Raw genomic sequence first — 9,964 nt, 5'->3', positions numbered from 1 at the left:
TACTTCTGGACTTGTTATAAGCAAACAATAAATAGCCTCATGATTTAAGCTACACTTTGTTGGGCTTTGTTACCTGCAGCTAAAAACATTTCTAATTCATATTTAGGAAAGTAGGGAAAGCTGGAAGATTGGAGGACAGAAATACATAGGGTTTATAAGCTGGCTTGAGTTCTGTAAATTGGAAGAGTTCTGGGACTTTGGATACTTAACATAACTTAATGATGAGATCACTTCTGACTATGTCTATTTCCAACTGATCCACAGTTTAATTTTCTGAATACTTCTCTGTTCATGATACAAAGCAAATTAATCCTGTGCCTCTAAGCTAAATGGAACAGGTGTGTGGGGAAAGAAAGAATACTAATGAGATTTTCTGTGTGGCCATTGAAAAACAAACAAAAAAACCAACCCCTTCATTCGGTACATTGAGTATTCCCAGGACTTTTGTAAGAAGACCTGCATCCTGACAATTCCCAAATGTAAGCTGTTATTCTCTTTATTATCCAGTGAATAGGGTTCCTGTGCAGTTATGGGAAGACATGGTAATCTCCATTCTTATGACCGCTGTGAAATGATTCCCCCAGTAACTGGCTGTGGACCACAGGAAAAGACATTCAGGAACTAGTTTAAATCACTTGCCAGAATTCTCTGAGCAAATGAGAACTGGAGATAGGAATAAACTTTTGTGCTTCCCAAATTTTTATCCTTCATCGTCTCTGAATGATGCTGCTTGGGAAAAGTAAACCTCAAGCTTTTACATTGTCATATATAAAAAGAGATAGCTACAAAAATAAAAGCTCCCTGATTTATCATTTTAGATGTGTTTCAAGAACTGTAGTTTTGAATTGGAACATTATGAAAAATAAGACTGAGCACCTGGACTGGCTTTTAAAAACAGAGCAAATCCATTTCCAAAGGAGATGGATGACATTATCCAAGATATGGATCACACATGCTAGTACACATTTGGAAATGTCAGTTATTTAGCAAGATGCTCCCCCAAGTTGGCAACACATTTTTGGTTATACTTCTACCCTAAATTCTGTTTTGGTATGGCTCTTAAGTTTATGTGGATGGCTGCACACTTGTCGCACTGAAATGATTTCTTGGCTCATGGTTGAGATCCCCCGGATTAGCAGAAAAGCTCTCTGCCATTCTTTGCTAGAATTGTGCTTCCCTTCTACATCTCAATACTTTCTAGCTCAAACATCCTGCACATCTTTCCAGACCTATCTGTTGGCTGCTTATGTGATTGTGTGTTTATCTTTGACGCATCAAGTGCTTTGCATAGAAGTCCACACATACTCTGTCCATGTAGCCTGACTCTACTATAAGGATCTGTCTGCTTCTTTATCTCAGTGCATTAAGTGACAACAGGACTATGAGGGGCAATGGGGCAACTAACTGGTAAGTTCAGAACAAGAAAGGCTTACTAGGAACTGAGTGCTCCTATGCTCAGACCCACTCTCATCTCTTTTGTTCATGCTTCACTCAAACCCTCTACTCATCAGAAATGCCTAGCATCACACACAAGGTAAGCAAGCACAATCCTTCCCTACAGGGTGCTTATGAGTTATTAAATCAGATTAGGTAATCAGAGCAGATAAAAGGCCTACACAGGCACAACCTTGCAAACCCCGCACAGATACATCAAATTCATGGTAGACTTTGAATTACTTTTTAACCCCAAGTCAAAGAAGTTGGCATCGAAAAGATCAGTTTAAACTGGGATGAGAAAGAGTAATAGTTGGCAGAGAGACAAAGTAGTTCCTTAAAGCTATAGGACATTTCCCCCAAGATTGTAAACTATTCTTAGAATTCCCATTTTAGTCTAAATGGAGGTATGACAACACCTGGCAGTGCTTCTCCAAGTGTGGGCTGAGAGCCCTTTTCTTCAGAATCACTGAGGATGGGAAGCTTCTTTAAAATGCAATTTCATGGACACCATCCCAGAACTAAATCAGAATTTCCTGTGGGGTGGGGAATTCTGGGAGCGTGTATTTCAACCAGATCCCCAAATTTGAGACTCAAGATATAGGGAATATGGAATTTTACTAACATCATCTATGTTTCCCAAATATGCCTGGAACTCTGGGGCCTCTTGTCCAGTGCACTCCCAGGAGCCTTCCGTGGACATGCAGGTTCAGGAGGTCTGATGCTAGGCCCTAGGAACTGTATGGTGGACTAGAGTCTCAAATGATTCCTGGGATGAGGCAAGTTTGGGGGGAAACTGACATAGGAGATAATGGCTTAAGCATATGTCAATCAGACTCTATAAAAATGCAGGTGACACTTATTGAGTCCTTACCACTAAATACTAAAGAATGTTTTCCTACGTGATTCACTTGAAAACAATCTTATGAGACAGGTGATACTATGATCTCTATTTTATGGAGGAGGAAAATGAGACTTAGCAAAAGTCATTTGAGGTCACACAACCAGTGAGTGTTCATCATCTCTGAATGATGCTCAAGTCACAGGAGTCGAAGATTCTTGTTATTCTCCATTGGACCAGCCTGCTGTCTTGCCGTCTTTCTTTCTTTCTCTTTCTTTCTTTCCTTCTTTCTTTCTTCTTTCTTTCTTTCTTTCTTTCTTTCTTTCTTTCTTTCTTCTTTCTTCCTTCCTTCCTTCCTTCCTTCCTTCCATCCTTCCTTCCTTCCTTCCTTCCTTCCTTCTTTTCTTCTTTCTTTCTTTCTTTCTTTCTTTCTTTCTTTCTCTTTCTTTCTTCTTTCTTCTTCTTTCTTTCTCTTCCATTTTAAAGATTTTATTTATTTATTCATGAGAGACACAGAGAGAGGCAGAGACAAAGGCAGAGGGAGAAGCAGGCTCCCTGCGGGATGTCCAATGTGGGACTCAGTCCCAGAACCCTGGAATCATGACCTGAGCCAAAGGCAGACACTCAACCACTGAGCCACCCAGGTGCTCCTTTCTTTACATACCAGGCAACCACCCATCAGAATGGAGTTTTCTGCTGTGTTAACACCTCAGAGAATCTCCTCTATGTGTTCTTACAATTTTTTGAACCAGAACTTAATACTCAGGGGTATAAAATCTAGTCCTCTTTATTTTTTCTTTTTTTTTTTTCTTTTCTTTTTTGCCACTTGTTTTTTTTTTTGTTTGTTTGTTTTTCTTTTCTTTTTTTTTTTTTAATGATAGTTACAGAGAGAGAGAGAGAGAGAGAGGCAGAGACACAGGCAGAGGGAGAAGCAGGCTCCATGCACCGGGAGCCCGATGTGGGATTCCATCCCGGGTCTCCAGGATCGCGCCCTGGGCCAAAGACAGGCACCAAACCGCTGCGCCACCCAGGGATCCCTCTCTTTATTTTTTCTAACCAAAGGCTTATTTTTAAGTTTTTAATTTTAGAAATTATTTTGCTGATATTCACATTATATATCAAATTCATTTCTTTATCAGAACATCACTTTCTACACCATTTGCTTCCCTTGACCTTGCTGACTTTTCCAGAACTCAGGATTATTACTGCCAAGAGGCTAGAACGGAAGTCACAAAAATCTCCTTCTGAGCAGCTGCAACAAAGATGCTTTGGTCTTAGGTGTTCTTGATTTTTTTTTTTTTTTTAATTAACTCTGCGTCATGTTCACACATAAATTCCAAGTCAGGCTGATTCCTTGAGCTTGTGAACTCGTTTTTGAGTTTACAGAAGAAAATTTGTAAAAACCAACCTACTTCAGGAAACTACTTCCTGTGGGCACACAGTGCTTGGGGCCATGGCTCATCAAAGCAAGGTTTGTATCAGGGTTAGAGAAGGACACGGGAGGGGGAAGAAAGGAGAAGGAGATAAAGTTGGTCTTGTGTGAAGTTATGGATGTTTATGTCATTTTTTCTCACTCAGATGCAAAGGTGGGAAGAAGAACTTACTGGTGGCTACAACGAATGGGCACAGCATGCTCAGCCTGATTTGGAGTATGGTCACCTTCCTGCAGGGTTAGGAGGTGCTGCACAGTCTCTTAGCAACTGAGCAATGCATCAGGAGTAGTCCCAATGGGCTGGAACAACAAAACAGGAATTGTTCTTAAAAAGTGATTAAATTTTTTGTCACCAGACGAAACAGTGGCCTGTTTAATTATAGGAAATGCTTAAGGCACCACTCAGAACTGCCTGCTTCAGAGTCCTTTTTGTCTGTTTTTTCCTTTAAAAATTTTTTAACAGCTTTATTGAGGTATAATTGACATAGAATACACTGCACATATGCATACACCCTTGAAACCACAATCAAGATAGTGAGGTAGGCACCACGAGAAAAATCTCCAGCCTTTCAGAATACCAGCCTGCCTTCTCAGGAGACCCCTTAGCAACCACTGATCAATTTGCTGCCTGACACTATTGATTGGTTTGTATTTTCTAGTATCTATCATGACTCTATGTAAATGGAATCATATAGTATGTACCCTTTTTATCTGGTTTCTTCCACTCAACAAAATTATTTTGAGGTTTAATCCATGTTACTATATTAATAGTTAATTTCTTTTCATTGCTAATATTATTTATTTTATTGGTAGTATTCCATTGTATGGATATACCAACATTTTATTAATTCACCTGTTGATGGACATTTGTGTTGTTTCTGGTTTGGAGCCATTATAAATAAAGAGGCTATGAATTATTGTTTTCAAATCTGTGTGTGAATATGCTTTCATTTCTCTTGGGTAAATACCAAGCAGAGGAACGGTGGGATCATACAGTAGAAACATGCCTTTATTTTTAAGAAAGTGCTAAACTGTTTTAAGTTGTACCACTTACACTCTTAGGTGTTGAATGCCTACTGCTACAGATGCCCAGCCCTATGTGAGAAGAGCCAGAGGAAGCCAGAGGAGGTCCCTGCTGCTGTGAGTCAGTGCCTCAATGTTGCATTAGGTTCAAGGCAAGGGGTGGAACAGGAACAGGCTGTGGGCAGGGGAGATGGGGAGACAGAACACAGGCATTGGGCTAGAGGTGCACTCACAGTATCTTATTTCATTTTCATACTCAGTGCTAAGTGCCATTGTTATTCTGATTCTATAGCAGCTTGCCTAAGGTTAGAGAGTTTGCAAGGAGCAAGGCTTAAAATCAAACTATGTGTGTCTGACTATAAAACCCATGTTTGTTGCTTTTCCACAACGCCACCCTGCCTCCACCACAGCCTTGCATGACCATGGTCTGGTGTGAGTGGAAAAGACAGACAACTTAATGTAACCCAGCACCAGCTCAACAAGTGTTCATTGAACTAAGATATCCCAAACAATAAAAATGACATATGTAAGCACAGACCTAAAGTGAATGAACAGTGATTAGGGTTCATGCATATGGCAAGACCAGAGCTGAGGGCAAATCCAGTTGAAGTTTGTTGACTACACAGGCATAGATGTAGTGGGCGTACATCTGCTCACTGAGCTCTAGAATGCCCAAGGAGAGCAGGAAGGCCATCTATGCTCAAAGTCTGCCCACAGGAGTCACAGAACAAATGAAACAGCCCTGCTCACTGGGCAGGAAATGGGTGACGACTACAAGACTCAAGATAGATTTAGGTAAATTGACTGTGAGGTAGAGCTATAAGTGAAGAGAGAGAACTGGATGCATTGGAGAATGTCTCCAGCCTTCTGTGGAGACTGTCAGAGGAAAGGACTGACATGCTGTCCTCACTCAACATCAGATCAAATGCCAGGCAAGAGAGCCTACTAATGAGACAACATTTTTAAATGTTGTTCATGACCCTACACCTGAGGGACAGAATGTAAAGGGGACCCTAATGTCCCTGCAGGTGGGCACAGATCGTACAGGCTGTCAGTTTCCTCCAGCCACTGGAGTCAAGTAGGGAAGTCAAAGAACAGCACCAACATTTATTAAGCACTTGACCTATTAACTTGCAGGTTGAAGTCACTCTTCACGGGCACCCTGAGGCTTTCTATAATCTCCTCCTTCTACCCCTGAGCAGGCTACCCTGCTGCATACTCTTGCCAATGGTGTCTCTGTTGTTACAGTTAGTTTGGGCAGGTCAATGAATTAGAGTCATGTTATCCATTGGCAAATGCCACAATTCTAGCATCTTCTCAAATGTTTATTGAAGACCACCCATTCTTCAAAGGTGAATTTAGTTACTGGCACTTTCCTGTGTAAAATATGGTAGAAAAAGCATATGAAAGATACCTATTTTAAAATATTTATTCTGACAATGGCTGGTTCCTGTCTGTAGGGCATAATAGTTCCATGAGACTTCTTAGGCTTCTGGGGCTTATTTAAGATAATTTTTCTTTTATTCCAACTCTGAAGAACATTATCCTCATTAACAGCTCAGAGGAAATTAAACACATCTAAATTCCAGGTACTATGGCTTAAATAGGAAAAAGAAAAGATTTGCAACCGATCCAATTTGAAGTAATTTAAAAGCTCAGCCAACATGATGGGACTAATTCAAATGTATAATAATTACCCACTTCTATTGAACAAACTATAGCCAAAGATTATGTACTTTTAGTAGACAAGCCTTCTCAAGGCTCCTTCATGGTGTCTAGCATTCAGAAAGAACGCTAGACAGAAAAGATTTATTAATCTTTTTAAGCAGGGTAATTTTTCCCAACCACACAACTTTGTAACATAATCCAGAAATGTTTATTCTCAGTCTGAACTTATTTTATTCCCTTCTTTTGTTCTTTGAGTAATTTCTGTTCTGAGAGAATGCTCTTCTCATCCTTCTTTTGATCATCTTGACATTTATACACAGTTGGGAAGGAAACGTCATAAAACATGCCTGTCATATTTGAAGGGCAGTCATTTCACTTGTCCTAAATGTGGAAATTTTGTTCTCTAGGTAGGATGGTCCTTCTCAAGATGCAGAAAGATGCAATCCAGTTGGGGAAACTGAGGTAGTCTGTGAGGAGCTAGGCCTTGGGCCCAGAGAGCTGCTCACTGGTGCAAACAGGTGCTAGAGGAAGATGCTTGTACCTTGAGACCCCCAATCCCACCCCATTGTGAACCAAACAGGCTTCTAAAGGAAAAACAAGACATACCGTATTTGTTAATTTTTAAATGTATTTAATAAACTTTTACAAAGAGCTCACTATGACCAGGCACCATTCTCATCACTTTAAAGTGATTAGATCAAAAACTCACTCATGAGATGCTCATAATCACCCTGTGAAGGTCATACCATGGGGTGTGGTTTCACATACCAGTGTTTCTGTGTCTCCAGTAAAGTGTCACACATTTGTCCCAAGGATAAACCATAGATTCAAAAAAGTTATCCAACATTTTGAATATTTTAGAGCTGTTGTGGCTTGTGGCCAAGCATTCATATAAAGGAGCAAACATCCCTTTTGTGCTTAGTGCTGGTAGGAGATCCATGTAGCAGGTGCCATTTGTTTCATGTCTGCAAATTGCTCTGATTGTAAGGCAAACATGCGGTTCTGCAGAGGAGTTGTTAACTCAGTCTTCATGTTTGTAGTGAAATCTTCAGTTCACTGAGTTGCTGTAACACTGGGAAGTGGTACTTCTGTTGTTTGTTTGACTTACTTTTCCCCCAACAAGCATTGAGATATGTCTGATTATAAAATTATTGAAGGCTTTGTCTCAGAGTTATTGTTTCTACTCCTCTAGTTTCATAATAACCTAGAAGATGCTTCATGGAATTTTCATTTCTAAAAAAACAAAAAGTTGTAACAAATAATTCTGGGCATTTAAGAGCTCATCAAATCTATATTTAAAATATCTGATTAGTTCTGCTTTAAATTCTGAGTTACAGGTCTGAAAACTAGCAACTCCACATTGGCAATATAGAGTGATGACTTGACACTACATAATACCTGAAAATTTTCTGTTGAATAAGAAAGACCCAATTGGCAAATTATTAACATCTATAAAGTGAGGCAAACAAAGCTTTTGTCATTGGTTTCATTTATGGTTTTGCACAGTCTCTTTAAAAAATAGAGGATTCTCTATTATTCAGTTTCTATGTTTTTTTTTCAGCATCTTTAGACATGGATGTTACAACTATGAGTTGAGAAAGCAGATCTTCTAATCTTTTATGTCAGTACTCTTCTTTAAATATTTTATATTTTTTTATCGCGAAAAAGATTATTTTCTTTTTTCAAGTTTTTATTTAAATTCTAGTTAGTTAACATATAATATTGGTTTCAGTATAATTTTTTAATTTTACAATAAAATTATTGAACTCTACAATGGTTTTTTAAATAAAAATTTTAATTATAGGTTTTCAATACAATTTTTTAAATATTGCAAAATTTCAGGCAGCCCAGTGGCTCAGTGGTTTAGTGCCGCATTTAGCCCAGGGCATGATCCTGGAGACCCTGTATCGAGTCCCACATCGGGCTCCCTGCATGGAGCCTGCTTCTCCCTCTGCCTCTGTCTGTGCCTCTCTCTCTGTCTCTCTCTTTCTCTCTCTCTCTGTCTCTCATAAATAAATAAATAAGATCTTTAAAAAATATTGCAAAGTTCAAAAAACTTTGCAAAATTGCCTATGTAATATGATCTCAATTATATAAAATTGTATGTGTGTGCATATAAATACATAAAATACATGTTAGAATGATCAATGATGTGTTAATGGTGTCTGTCTTTGAATGGTAAAATTCTTACCTTTTTTCTTTTTTCCTAATACTTTGTGAATTGCCTAATTTTTCACCATGTATTATTACAGCATTTAAAAGCTAGTTTTTCTTTGTCTGCTACAGGGAGGGAACCCCATTCCCAGTGGTAACTGTGCAAATGCCTTGGATGCTGGGAAGGAATACATTGGTCTGGTCAGATGACCTGATTAGTCTGCCTGGATGTCATTTGGGAGAATTTGTCCACGCTAACAAAAGCCCGCAAAGGACTTGAATATGAAAACATGAATATTTCAATTTCATTTACTGGAAGAACTCAAAATCTACTGGAATATCATCTCATTTTCTTCCAAATCATAGAGCTGACCCAAGAATATGAGTTACAAAGTAACAAAAGACCAGAACTAGAAAGGAACTTTGAGATCACCTGGCCCAATTTTGTCATGTTACAGACATGGAAATGGGGATCCAAGAGGAGGAAATATGTCTTCCAGGTCACAAAGAAGTCTTAGAGTGTGTATGTGGAGAAGACCAGAGCCATCTAGGAGGCCTGGGACTGAGTCCTCATTACAGCCATGGTTTGTCAGCCCTGGAGAAACAATGTCTTATCTCTTAGTCCCCATTTTCCCCTAATTGACATTGCCAAACTTCCTGTAAGCTTCTTGTCACAGCTTCTAAGACTTCTGTCCACCCTGCTTTTAAATATGTTTCACTCCATAAACTTCTGCTTTCCTTCAGAGATGTTACCTCATTCTTACAAACATATGATATCTAAATCCTGAGGCAGAATGGCCAGCATGTAGGCCATGTTAATACTTCTTAGTATCAATTGCAGACTAAATCTGGTTTCCAGATTCCAGGGTTCAGTCTGACGAACCCATCATTTCTATTCTTTCAATGCATTTGCTATAGGATCATCAGATGGGGTAGAGAGGGCAGTGACCTGTGGACAATAAGCAGTGAACTGGGAGGAAAGAAAGGAACCACTCAAACCTATTGAAGGTTCAGTCATTGCTCTAAAAAATTTTTTAAACCTACAGAATGTAAATCCAGACTATACTAAAGGTGGTTGCTTAGCCATTTCAAAATACTTTTGGAAATAGTTGGAGTGTGTATTAGGGTTCTCCAGAGACTAGAGCATCTTAGATTGGAGCAACCAAGAAAAATGCAATGCAAGTCAAGCACTAGGATGGAACAAATCTTTATTCGCGTAGAGAAGAGACAGAGCAAGATTAGCTCCAATAGGGCACACTGGTTCCTCACAGTCAGTGGGCCCACCTCCAGCACAGCCAACACAGGGCAATTGGCCTATGAGCCTCCCCCTCCTGCCACACTAGAAGGACCCTGACCCATTCCCTGTGGAGACTGAAATACTGAAAACTGGGGATGTGCCTGAGGGCCACTTC

The sequence above is a fragment of the Vulpes vulpes genome, chromosome 1, assembly GCF_048418805.1.
Source record: "Vulpes vulpes isolate BD-2025 chromosome 1, VulVul3, whole genome shotgun sequence".
Classification (NCBI taxonomy): Eukaryota; Metazoa; Chordata; class Mammalia; order Carnivora; family Canidae; genus Vulpes; species Vulpes vulpes.
Note: the sequence above shows the minus strand (reverse complement) of the source record.